General features: G+C 41.6%; 1 pseudogene; it reads right to left on the bottom strand.

Annotated features, from left to right (window-relative positions):
* Positions 1–5,119: 5,119 nt before the first annotated feature.
* LOC109017733 lies at positions 5,120–9,589 on the bottom strand (annotated as a pseudogene).
* Positions 9,590–10,453: the final 864 nt, after the last annotated feature.

Below are 10,453 nucleotides of genomic sequence, written 5' to 3'. Positions count from 1 at the left end.
GTGTAAGAAGCTCTTCAGTCCACTTCCCACGAAAAAGCAACTCTCCTTTACACTTTTCCTTCATAGAACACAAAAGACACTCTCGGACAGTTTTTCGTACCTCTTTTGAATGCCTGTTTCGAAGCTTTTGTAAGTGTTTCCTCGCAACGTTTCCTTCATTAAAGTTGTTTCTTTTGGAGTCTAGTTTACGTGGATATCTTATTTGTTCCATTTGGAGATCATTTGATTGGTAAAAAGTTGTTTAGACCCCAGAAAGGTCATTCTGGGCGATAAACTGGAGAGTGTGTTATATTTTGGAGTTTTTGACCAAGCTAATGAATAGATCTTGGTCCGAAATTTTTATGGAGTACTGTTAACATGTGTATATGATTATTGGTTGAGTATTTGTTGCATGATTAAAAGTTTTGGTGAAATATTTTCTTAGGTCTAGAAACTTAGAAACTGGAAGAGGAAAAACAGTTTCTGTTTTGAGAAAGTTTAAATCTTTTATGGTTTAATCTTATTCCAATGGCTTTGATATTTTTATTGGAAGATCCTAAGCATCTTATATACATGTTAGAATGTTATTTTGAAGATATTTGATGTTAGTTTCGAACATATGAAATTTTATGGAAGGAGATATTCGGTTAGGCCAAAGTGATGATGTTCTTGGCTAAATTTATGTTTTGGTTGATGTTTACCCATGTGATCTTGAGTTTGAAGCTTGGATCTGTTTTAGGACACCTTTTTGAACCATGTGATGTTTTGGTTTGAAGATCACTTCTTCATAAGTCATGGATCAAGAGGTTGATCAAAACAAGTTAGAAACAAAATTCTGTTTTGAACTTAGAAGAGAAACCAAAAAGTTCAAGTATGGTTTTAGTGATTTTGATGACTTTTGTTCATGACTCAAAACATGATTATTCTTAAGAATATGTTATGAGTGTAGTAGAAGAAAAATTTTGGTTTAATCATGAGTTTTGAGATTTGAAAGAATTACATAAGGTATGTAAATTTTGGTGATTTTTGAAGTTATGATGCAAAATCCTTAAGTTAGGGGTAAAATGGTCATTTTCCCACATGTAGAGGGTAAAATGGTAATTTTACTCTAAGTTGATATTTTTCCATATTCCTAATTGTTAGTGATCAAGTTCTAATTTTTAGAAATCACTACTTTCAGTTTCCCGTTATCGCACTTGAGTTTTGTCTCGAAGCACGAAGATCGAGGTAAGTTAGCTTTTAACTTACTATCAATTTAATGTGTATGTGTGATAAGTAAGGGAACTAAATTGTATATATGCATGTTATCATATGTGCCATGCCAAGTCATTACATATTTATCTGTTACACAGAATTTATTCTGTCATGAATTATTCATCTGTTACACAAGATATTCTGTCACGTATTGCTATACATGCTATACATTGAAAGTATGTCATGTTAAGTTAAGTATGCCATCTGTTACATGTATTTCTTGTCATGTAATATTCATTGTCACATGTTACGCCACGTTAAGAAATGTTGTCTGTTATATGGTATGCCATGTTACGAAATGTTGCATGTTACATGTATGCCATGTTATGAAATGTTCTCTGTTACATTTATGTCTCGAAGTATGTCATGTCTGTAGTCTTAGTTCATGTCACATTATGCTACGTTAGGACTTCTGTCTTTTATGTCACGTTCATGTTACGTCACGTTACGAAATGTCATGTATAACAGTTAAGTTATTCATATCAATCACGACTCTAAGCGCTAGGATGGGGTAATATCCCAGTGGAACTCCTTTGTTCACGCTGGAGTATCTAAATAGGTGTGAAATTCCCTGGGTTGACGAAGTACAATCAACAGGTTGCGAATGGGGCCTAATTAGCTGGTCACCGGAGCGCGCCAGGCACTAACGCCGATGGTGCTACATATTATGTTACGTGTGTCCACAGCAAGTGTGGCACAAATAAATAAGTCATGGGGCCACAACAACTGTGGAGCATGAAGTATGGAGCCACAACAACTGTGGAGCATACACTACGTGAGACACAGCAATTGTGACACGTAGAATACGTGGGGCCACAACAACTGTGGAGTACGTATTAACGCACTCACAGCTGGTATAGACACCTGTAATGTGATGCGGTAATCGGCAGGGACATACGGCTCAAGGGGACCTGTGTAGCACCCATATGGTCACGTTAATGATTAAGTCTATTGAATAAGATTCCAAGTTCAAGTCATGTTTCACGTTATGTTACGTTCACGCAATCATGGTAATCCCATGAGATAAGAATATGTTTCAAGTTCATGTTATGTTATGTTCACGTTCACGTTATGTTCCAAGTTCATGTTATGTTATGTTCACATTTACGTTATGTTCCAAGTTCACATTTATGTTATGTCATGCTCAAGTTCAAGTTCAAATTATGCATGTTCACGTTCATGTTATGTTTCAAGTCCAGGTTATGTTTCAAGTCACGTTCATGCTAAGCTTCAGTTTCAGTTTAAGTTATGCCAGTTATGTTATGTTGTATGTCAAGTTATGCTATGATTACTTATGATTTGATTATGCATTCATGCTTTTACTGCCATGCATGCATCATTAACCCGTGTGGAAGTTTTCCGTTAACTTGCTGAGATTTGTAATCAACCACCGTAGAAAGTCCCAACCACCATTCCTAATGGTGATTTTGCTGTGATCCGGGCGGAGAATCGAATTGAACAATCGGAAATGCACGACTGTTTTACCCATGCGAGTAGCACTACCGGACCCCATGTAGAGAAAAACACGGAATCGACGCCGGATGATGACAACACTACCACACACATCCCAACCCAAGTGCCGTTGTAAAGGCGCAATCTGCATACCAAATTAACGGATTAGTCAACTAAGTACCAGAATTTAAATACAAGTAAACATCAGTAAAGATTTAAAAGCAGTTATACAGTCATCCAAAATAAAGTTAACACATGTCCTAAAAATACAAAGGGTAAAATAAAATAACAATAAACAGTGATCCCAGATCACTCCTCGGGCGGAGCCGTCTCTTTAGGCTCACTCTCCTCCTCATCTGCATCAAAATCTGCGTTACCACAGAATGGTACCGCAGGTAAGTATAACCCAAAAATAATCTCAGGAATAAAATGCATTTAATACAACTAACATGCATGCATATGATGAAATATGCATTTTTCTCAAAACATCATTTTCCCCGAAAATGATAATTTTCCAACACACGCCAAAAATCTCATTTGGCCCAATAAATACTCCGTAAAACATTTTCCCAGAAAATGAATTACAAAAAATCCAACACACGCTATTTTCCCAGAAAATAGTCCATTTTTAGTGTATGCACCATGATCTCCCCTATGGGTCATCCGTACACCCTGGCTTTGTAGCGATGCCCACTTACGCGCCCAACACGTTCGTGGGTACATCCACTACACAACGATCGATGCCCAGTTCCGCGCCCAGCGAGTACATGGCCAGACATCCTCTAGTCCCCGCCAGCAGAAGGACCACGGAGTCGGCACGAATCACTCGTCCGATCCCATTGTCGCCCAGCGGCAATCCAGGGGACGTTACTCAGTTTATTCCGCTCCCGAGTAACCAGAGGAGCTCCACCGAGATAATACCCCATCTCGGCTTGGGGTTCATGATACACACGCACCCAACAAATCATTCACATGAAAACCCAGTTTTCATAAACACATGAACATGAATGCAATACACGAAAACCCAGTTTTCCTTTACAAACATGAACATGCATGAAATGCACATGAACCAACCAATCCAAAATCCATCAATAACCAATAACCAATCCAATCCAATCAAACCAACAACTCCAATTACAAATCCATCCGACCCCCGTACTCCTCGGACTCAGTCCGGCATGCCAAAAAAATACAGTAAAATGGGTTAGTGCAAAAATACATAAAATTCATGAGAATTCTTTGGAGAAATACTTACAGCGCTATAAGATAATTTCCGAAGGATCACAAAGCTGAAAAAGGCGACGTCTGAGCAACACCACAGTGTAAAATACACTGTGGCCGTGGGTCACAAATACCCACTTTTCAACGGAGACAAACGAAGACCCCAAAATGATAGGGTAGGGCCTAGAGATGTCGGTGAAGCCAATGGTGGTGGTGGTTTGCCGTGAATGACGGCGCAAGGGGTGTTTTAAGGCCAAAAATGCCGAAATCGGAGATGGGCTCGGTGGGGCTTCACCGGAGACGGATCGGAGCTGGGGTTGGGTCCAAAGGGTTGCCAAGAGGTCGGGGATGAAGTGGTAGGAAGATGGTGGACAATGGCGGTGCGATGGCGGCGCAACGGCGGAAAGAGTGCCGCGGCTTCGTGGGTCTCGTGGGGGCTAACGGTGGTACGAACGGCGGTGATATTGGTGGGGTAGGACGGCCGGCAGCTGAGGAATGCAAGGGACCGGGCGGTGTCGACCACTGCCGACGGACGGCGGCGCTGGGAGGGGACGAAGGATCGGGCGGAGGAGAGGGGAGAGAGAGTCCGTGCGCGGGAGAAGAAAGAAGCCGAAGGAAAATAAGGGAAAAAGAGAAAAAGGAAGGAAAAGAAAAGGAGAGGAAAGAAAAAGAGAGGAAAAGAAATGAGGTTCAATCCTCATAACTTGGGTCACGAAAATGATCCAACGGAAATGATTTTAAAACCACAAATTAAATAAAATAATTTAAACGAAATGGTAAAGTCAAATTGAAATAATTAAATCTCACAGTAATTAATTTAAATATGAAAAGCAGTTTAAATGCACAACAATAAATAAATATTAAGAAAGCACATAAAAATAATTTTCACCAAATTAAAAATCCTAAAAATAACCCAATTAAAATCCAGTAATTTTAAAACAAAAGAATAATTTTTTTGAATAACATAAATATAATCTTTCAATAAAAATACACTAAAATACGGGGTGTTACATCCTCCCTCCCTTAAAAAAAAATTTCGTCCTCGAAATTAGCAAGGTCAAACATTAAACTAAGACAGGATCAAGATTCAACCGAGAGCATACTTAAAAACATACCACCAAAATCAAACAAACAAGTAAGGATAATGCTCCCTCATGTCGGCTTCTCTTTCCCAAGAGTAATCTTGAGCCAACGGATCACCCCACGACACTTTCACCATAGGTATTGTCTTGGACCTTAATCTTTGCTCTTTCCAATCTACAATCTGCGTCGGGGCAACTTCATAAGCAAGGTTAGGCTGAAGTTGAATGCGTTCAGGGTCAACAAAACGTGGCTCTTGCTGTCCAAAACTCTTCTTCAACGAAGACACATGAAACACATCATGAACATCCCCAAAATAATCTGGCAAGGCAACTCTATAAGCAACAAGCCCAACTTTCTCTACGATCTGAAAAGGGCCAACATATCTTGGACTAAGCTTTCCTTTCTTACCAAAGCGCTTAACGCCTTTCATAGGAGAGACTTTAAGATAAACCCAATCACCTTCTTCAAAGGATAAGTCTCTTCTTCTTGTATCTGCGTGACTCTTCTGGAGATTTTGCGCTTCTGCCATTTTAGTCCTTATAAACTGAACTTGATCCTTCATTTCTTGAATTATCTCAGGCCCAATTACTTTACTCTCGCCGACTTCATCCCAACACAAGGGCGATCTGCACTTCCTTCCATACAAAGCTTCATACGGGGCCATCTGGATGGAAGAATGAAAACTGTTATTGTAAGAGAATTCAATAAGCGGTAGATGATTCTCCCAACTTCCTTGAAATCCCAAGACACAAGACCGCAACATATCCTCCAGAGTCTGAATAGTACGCTCTGATTGACCGTCTGTTTGAGGGTGATATGCACTACTAAACTTCAACTTAGTGCCTAAAGCCGCCTGCAAGCTCTTCCAAAAATGGGACGTAAACCGCGGGTCCCGATCTGACACGATGCTCTTGGGTACTCCATGCAAACGCACTATCTCCTTGACATATAACCGAGTCAACTTACCCAAAGAGTCAGTATTATTAACAGGCAAGAAATGGGCACTCTTGGTCAACCGATCAACAATCACCCAAATTGAGTTCTTCCCACTAGGAGTTCTCGGTAAACCCACAACAAAATCCATAGAAATATCATCCCACTTCCACTCAGGAATAGGGAGAGGTTGAAGTCTACCAGCAGGTCTTTGATGCTTAGCCTTTACTCGACGACACGTGTCACATTTCTCAATAAACAAAGCGATGTCCAACTTCATTCCTTCCCACCAGAAATTCCTCTTTAAATCTCGATACATCTTCGTGCTTCCTGGATGAACTGAATAAGGAGCCGCATGAGCTTCTGCCAAAATCCGCTCTTTAAATTCAGAATCTCGGGGAATCACTCTACGATCCCGAAACCGAAGAATACCATCCTTATCCAAGCCGTAATGCAAGGGTCCTCTAGACTTCCTGACTCTTTTCCTGATAGCTAACAATGTAGGATCCCTTCTTTGAAGAGTCTTCAATTCTTCAAAATCCACTACTCGGACATCCAAGACTGAGGATAACAATTCCTCTTGCTGTGAACTCTCGATAAGAAGTCTCCTCATTCCACAAAGGAGAGAGTCCAAATCCGATGACTCTGCTTCATCCACTTGTTGAGATTTTCTACTCAAAGCATCAGCGACTAGATTCGCCTTTCCGGGATGATACTTGATCTCACACTGGTAGTCGCTAATCAACTCTAACCACCGTCTCTGTCTCATATTGAGATTCTTCTGAGTAAACAGATGCTTCAAGCTCTTGTGATCAGTATAAACTTCACAGGCTTCTCCATACAGATAATGCCGCCAAATCTTAAGAGCAAAAACTATTGCCGCCAACTCCAAATCATGTGTAGGATAATTCCTTTCATGAATTTTCAACTGACGAGATGCATAAGCAACAACCCGTCCCTCTTGCATAAGAACGCATCCCAACCCGAATTTGGATGCATCACTAAAAATCACAAATGGCTTGTGTGGCTCTGGAAGTGCCAAAATAGGTGCCATTGTCAATCTTCTCTTCAACTCTTGAAAACTTCTCTCACATTTGTCAGACCATACAAACTCCGTATTCTTCCTAGTCAAAGCAGTGAGAGGTCCTGATAGTCAAGAAAAACCTTCCACAAATCTTCGATAGTAACCGGCAAGTCCCAAGAAACTTCGTATCTCACGAACTGTTGAAGGGCGAGGCCATGACAAAACAGCTTCTACTTTACTAGGATCTACAGCCACCCCTTCTTGAGAAATCACATGTCCAAGAAACTTAACTTCTTCTAACCAGAATTCACACTTGCTCAACTTAGCGTACAATTGATGCTCTCTTAATTTCCCAAGCGCCAGACGAAGGTGACAAGCATGCTCTTCCAAGTCTCGGGAATAAATCAGAATGTCGTCAAGAAACACCACCACAAAAGAGTCCAAAAAGGGTTGAAACACCCGATTCATTAAATCCATAAAAGCGGCTGGAGCGTTCGCTAACCCAAAAGACATCACCTTAAGTTCATAATGCCCATACCTCGTCCTAAAAGCAGTCTTGGGCACGTCCTTATCCCTTATCCTCAGCTGATAGTACCCTGATCTCAAGTCAATCTTTGAAAAGACAGCTGCTCCCTGAAGCTGATCAAACAGATCATCAATTCTTGGAAGAGGGTACTTGTTCTTGATAGTCACCTTGTTAAGCTCCCGATAGTCTATGCACATTCTGAGAGTACCATCTTTCTTCTTGACAAACAAAACAGGCGCTCCCCAGGGCGAAGTACTAGGCTGAATAAATCCTTTGTCAACCAATTCTTGCAATTGAGTCTTCAACTCTTTTAACTCGGCCGGTGCCATGCGGTAAGGAGCCTTATGCACAGGAGCCGCCCCGGGTTCCAGATCAATAACAAATTCCATGTCACGAACGGGAGGCAATCCAGGTAACTCATCCACGAACACATCGGGAAATTCTTCCACCACTGGAATATCCGCTAAAGATTTCTTCTCAGATGGTGTAGATACGACTTGGACCAAAAAAGCATCTGCCCCACAAGCTATATCTCTCTTAGCTTGAACTGCTGATATAACTGATGGTCTTGCCTTTAACTTACTTCCCACGAATTCTAAATAATCCACATCCGAGAGTTGAAAACCAATTACTCGTCTTCTACAATCAATATTCGCAGAATAACGATACAGCCAATCCATACCCAAAATTATATCAAAACCAAGCAACTTGAATACAATCAAATCTGCATCCAGTGTCCTTCCACCAAGATCCAAAGGACAACCCAAAGCAACCTTGGAGCAACACACGATCTCGCTATTAGGAAGAGCCACAACTAAGGATTGTGGTAGAGGTTCTGTAACCAAATTGCACATTCGTGCAAACGTGGCAGACACAAAAGATTGGGACGCCCCAGAATCAAACAAAGTACAAGCATAAAAATCATATAGACGAACTCTTCCTGATGCAAACACAACCACCAAACAAATTCAAAAAACCCAACCACACCAAACAATAAACCCAAATAAAATAACTACATACATACCAGTAATCACTCCAGCATCATGGGTCTCTGGAGCCTCATAATCCACGTCGCCAGGAGTCACCGCATAAACTCGGGCTTGTACCAACTGTCTCTGGTTGCCCCTTCCACCTCGACGACCTCCTCGTCCTCCTTGACCACCTTGACCTCCTTGAACTAGACTGGGACACTCCCGAGCAAAGTGACCCGGCTGGCCACATCTAAAACACTGAATGCCCCTTTGACCACAATCACCCTCATGGGCTCTACTACATCTCGGGCATACTGGAGTCCGGCCTCCTGCACGAACACCGGAGGTTGTCTGTGGACGGGTCCCGGTCCTCTGAACAAATTTCTGTGGCGATCCAGAACTGCTTCCTTCACCAAGATAACTCCGTCTTTTCTGACCTGGAGGGGAGCCCACTACAAAGCTACTCTCGCGCTCTGCGATACTGGCCAAGTCTACCAACTTCTGAAATTCCACAATCTGGAGACAAGCCACTTGTCTGCGTACTTCAGGGCGCAGACCCTCCATAAAACGCTCCACCTGCAGCTCTTCGGTGGCAATGAGGTGAGGAGCGAACCGTCCAAGCTCCATAAATTTCGTTGCATATTGCTCGACCGTCATACCTCCTTGAACCAAATTATTAAACTCCCGAGCCTTCTGCCTTCTCACTGAAACAGGAAAGTATCGATCATCAAATTCCTTTTTAAACCGCTGCCAGGACACAGCAGCCAAGGATCCGAACTCCATTTCTAGGAGTGACCGCTTGGTCTCCCACCAATATGCTGCTTCACCTTGTAGCATATAACTTGCATACAAAACCATCTGGACCTCTGTACACCCACAGACTTCAAAGGTCCTTTCCAAATCTAGAATCCACCTCCTAGCTCGCATTGGATCCTCCTCCCCAGTAAAGGCAGGAGTCCTATGCGCCAGGAAGCGCTCATAGGTGCACCCCACTTGGACCGCTCTATTTAGATCTCCTTGCGGCGGTCGGAAATTCTGCTCGTACAAGTCTGACATTCTATTCAACGCCCTTGCAATGGCATCGTCTCTTTCACCCCTGGATAGCTCATCTTCGGGCACATTAGCTTGCCTTCTTGGTCTCACCATAGTCCTGTCATAGAGCAACCTCCAACCCCGCTTAAATCCAGATAAAACCAAACTCAACCAAAGCAAAACAAAAATACAATAAGATAAAATTAAATTAAATAACATCAATTAACATAAAATAAAACAACAATAAACTCATAATATCACATATTTATTTTTAAAATAATCATTTAACTTACAACACTTTTAAAAAAATTATTTTAAAACAATAAAATAATTTCTGGTACTATCCTAAGGGACATGTGGTTTTACCCAGAGCCGAACGGCTCTGATACCACCTGTGGCGCCCCCGACCCCCGTGTAAGGAAAACACGAAAATCGAGACGCCGGGATGATGACAACACGGTCACACATCCCAACGTACGTGCCAAGTGTGTGTACATGCAATGGTGTACAACAACAACGCAGCGAATTAGTCAACTAAGTACCAGAATTTAAATACAAGTAAACATCAGTAAAGTTTTAAAAGCAGTTATACAGTCATCCAAAAATAAAGTTAACACATGTCCCGAAAATACAAGAGGGTAAAATAAAATAACAATAAACAGTGATCCCAGATCACTCCTCGGGCGGAGCCATCTCCTCAGGCTCGCCCTCCTCCTCCTCATCTGCATCAAAATCTGCGTTACCACAAAATGGTACCGCAGGTAAGTATAACCCAAAAATAATCTCAGGAATAAAATGCATTTAATACAACTAACATGCATGCATATGATGAAATATGCATTTTTCTCAAAACATCATTTTCCCCGAAAATGATAATTTTCCAACACACGCCAAAAATCTCATTTGGCCCAATAAATACTCCGTAAAACATTTTCCCAGAAAATGAATTACAAAAAATCCAACACACGCTATTTTCCC

This window comes from Juglans regia, unplaced genomic scaffold (assembly GCF_001411555.2).
Source record: "Juglans regia cultivar Chandler unplaced genomic scaffold, Walnut 2.0 Scaffold_684, whole genome shotgun sequence".
Taxonomy (NCBI): Eukaryota; Viridiplantae; Streptophyta; class Magnoliopsida; order Fagales; family Juglandaceae; genus Juglans; species Juglans regia.
Note: the sequence above shows the minus strand (reverse complement) of the source record. Positions and strands in the feature narration are given on the sequence as shown.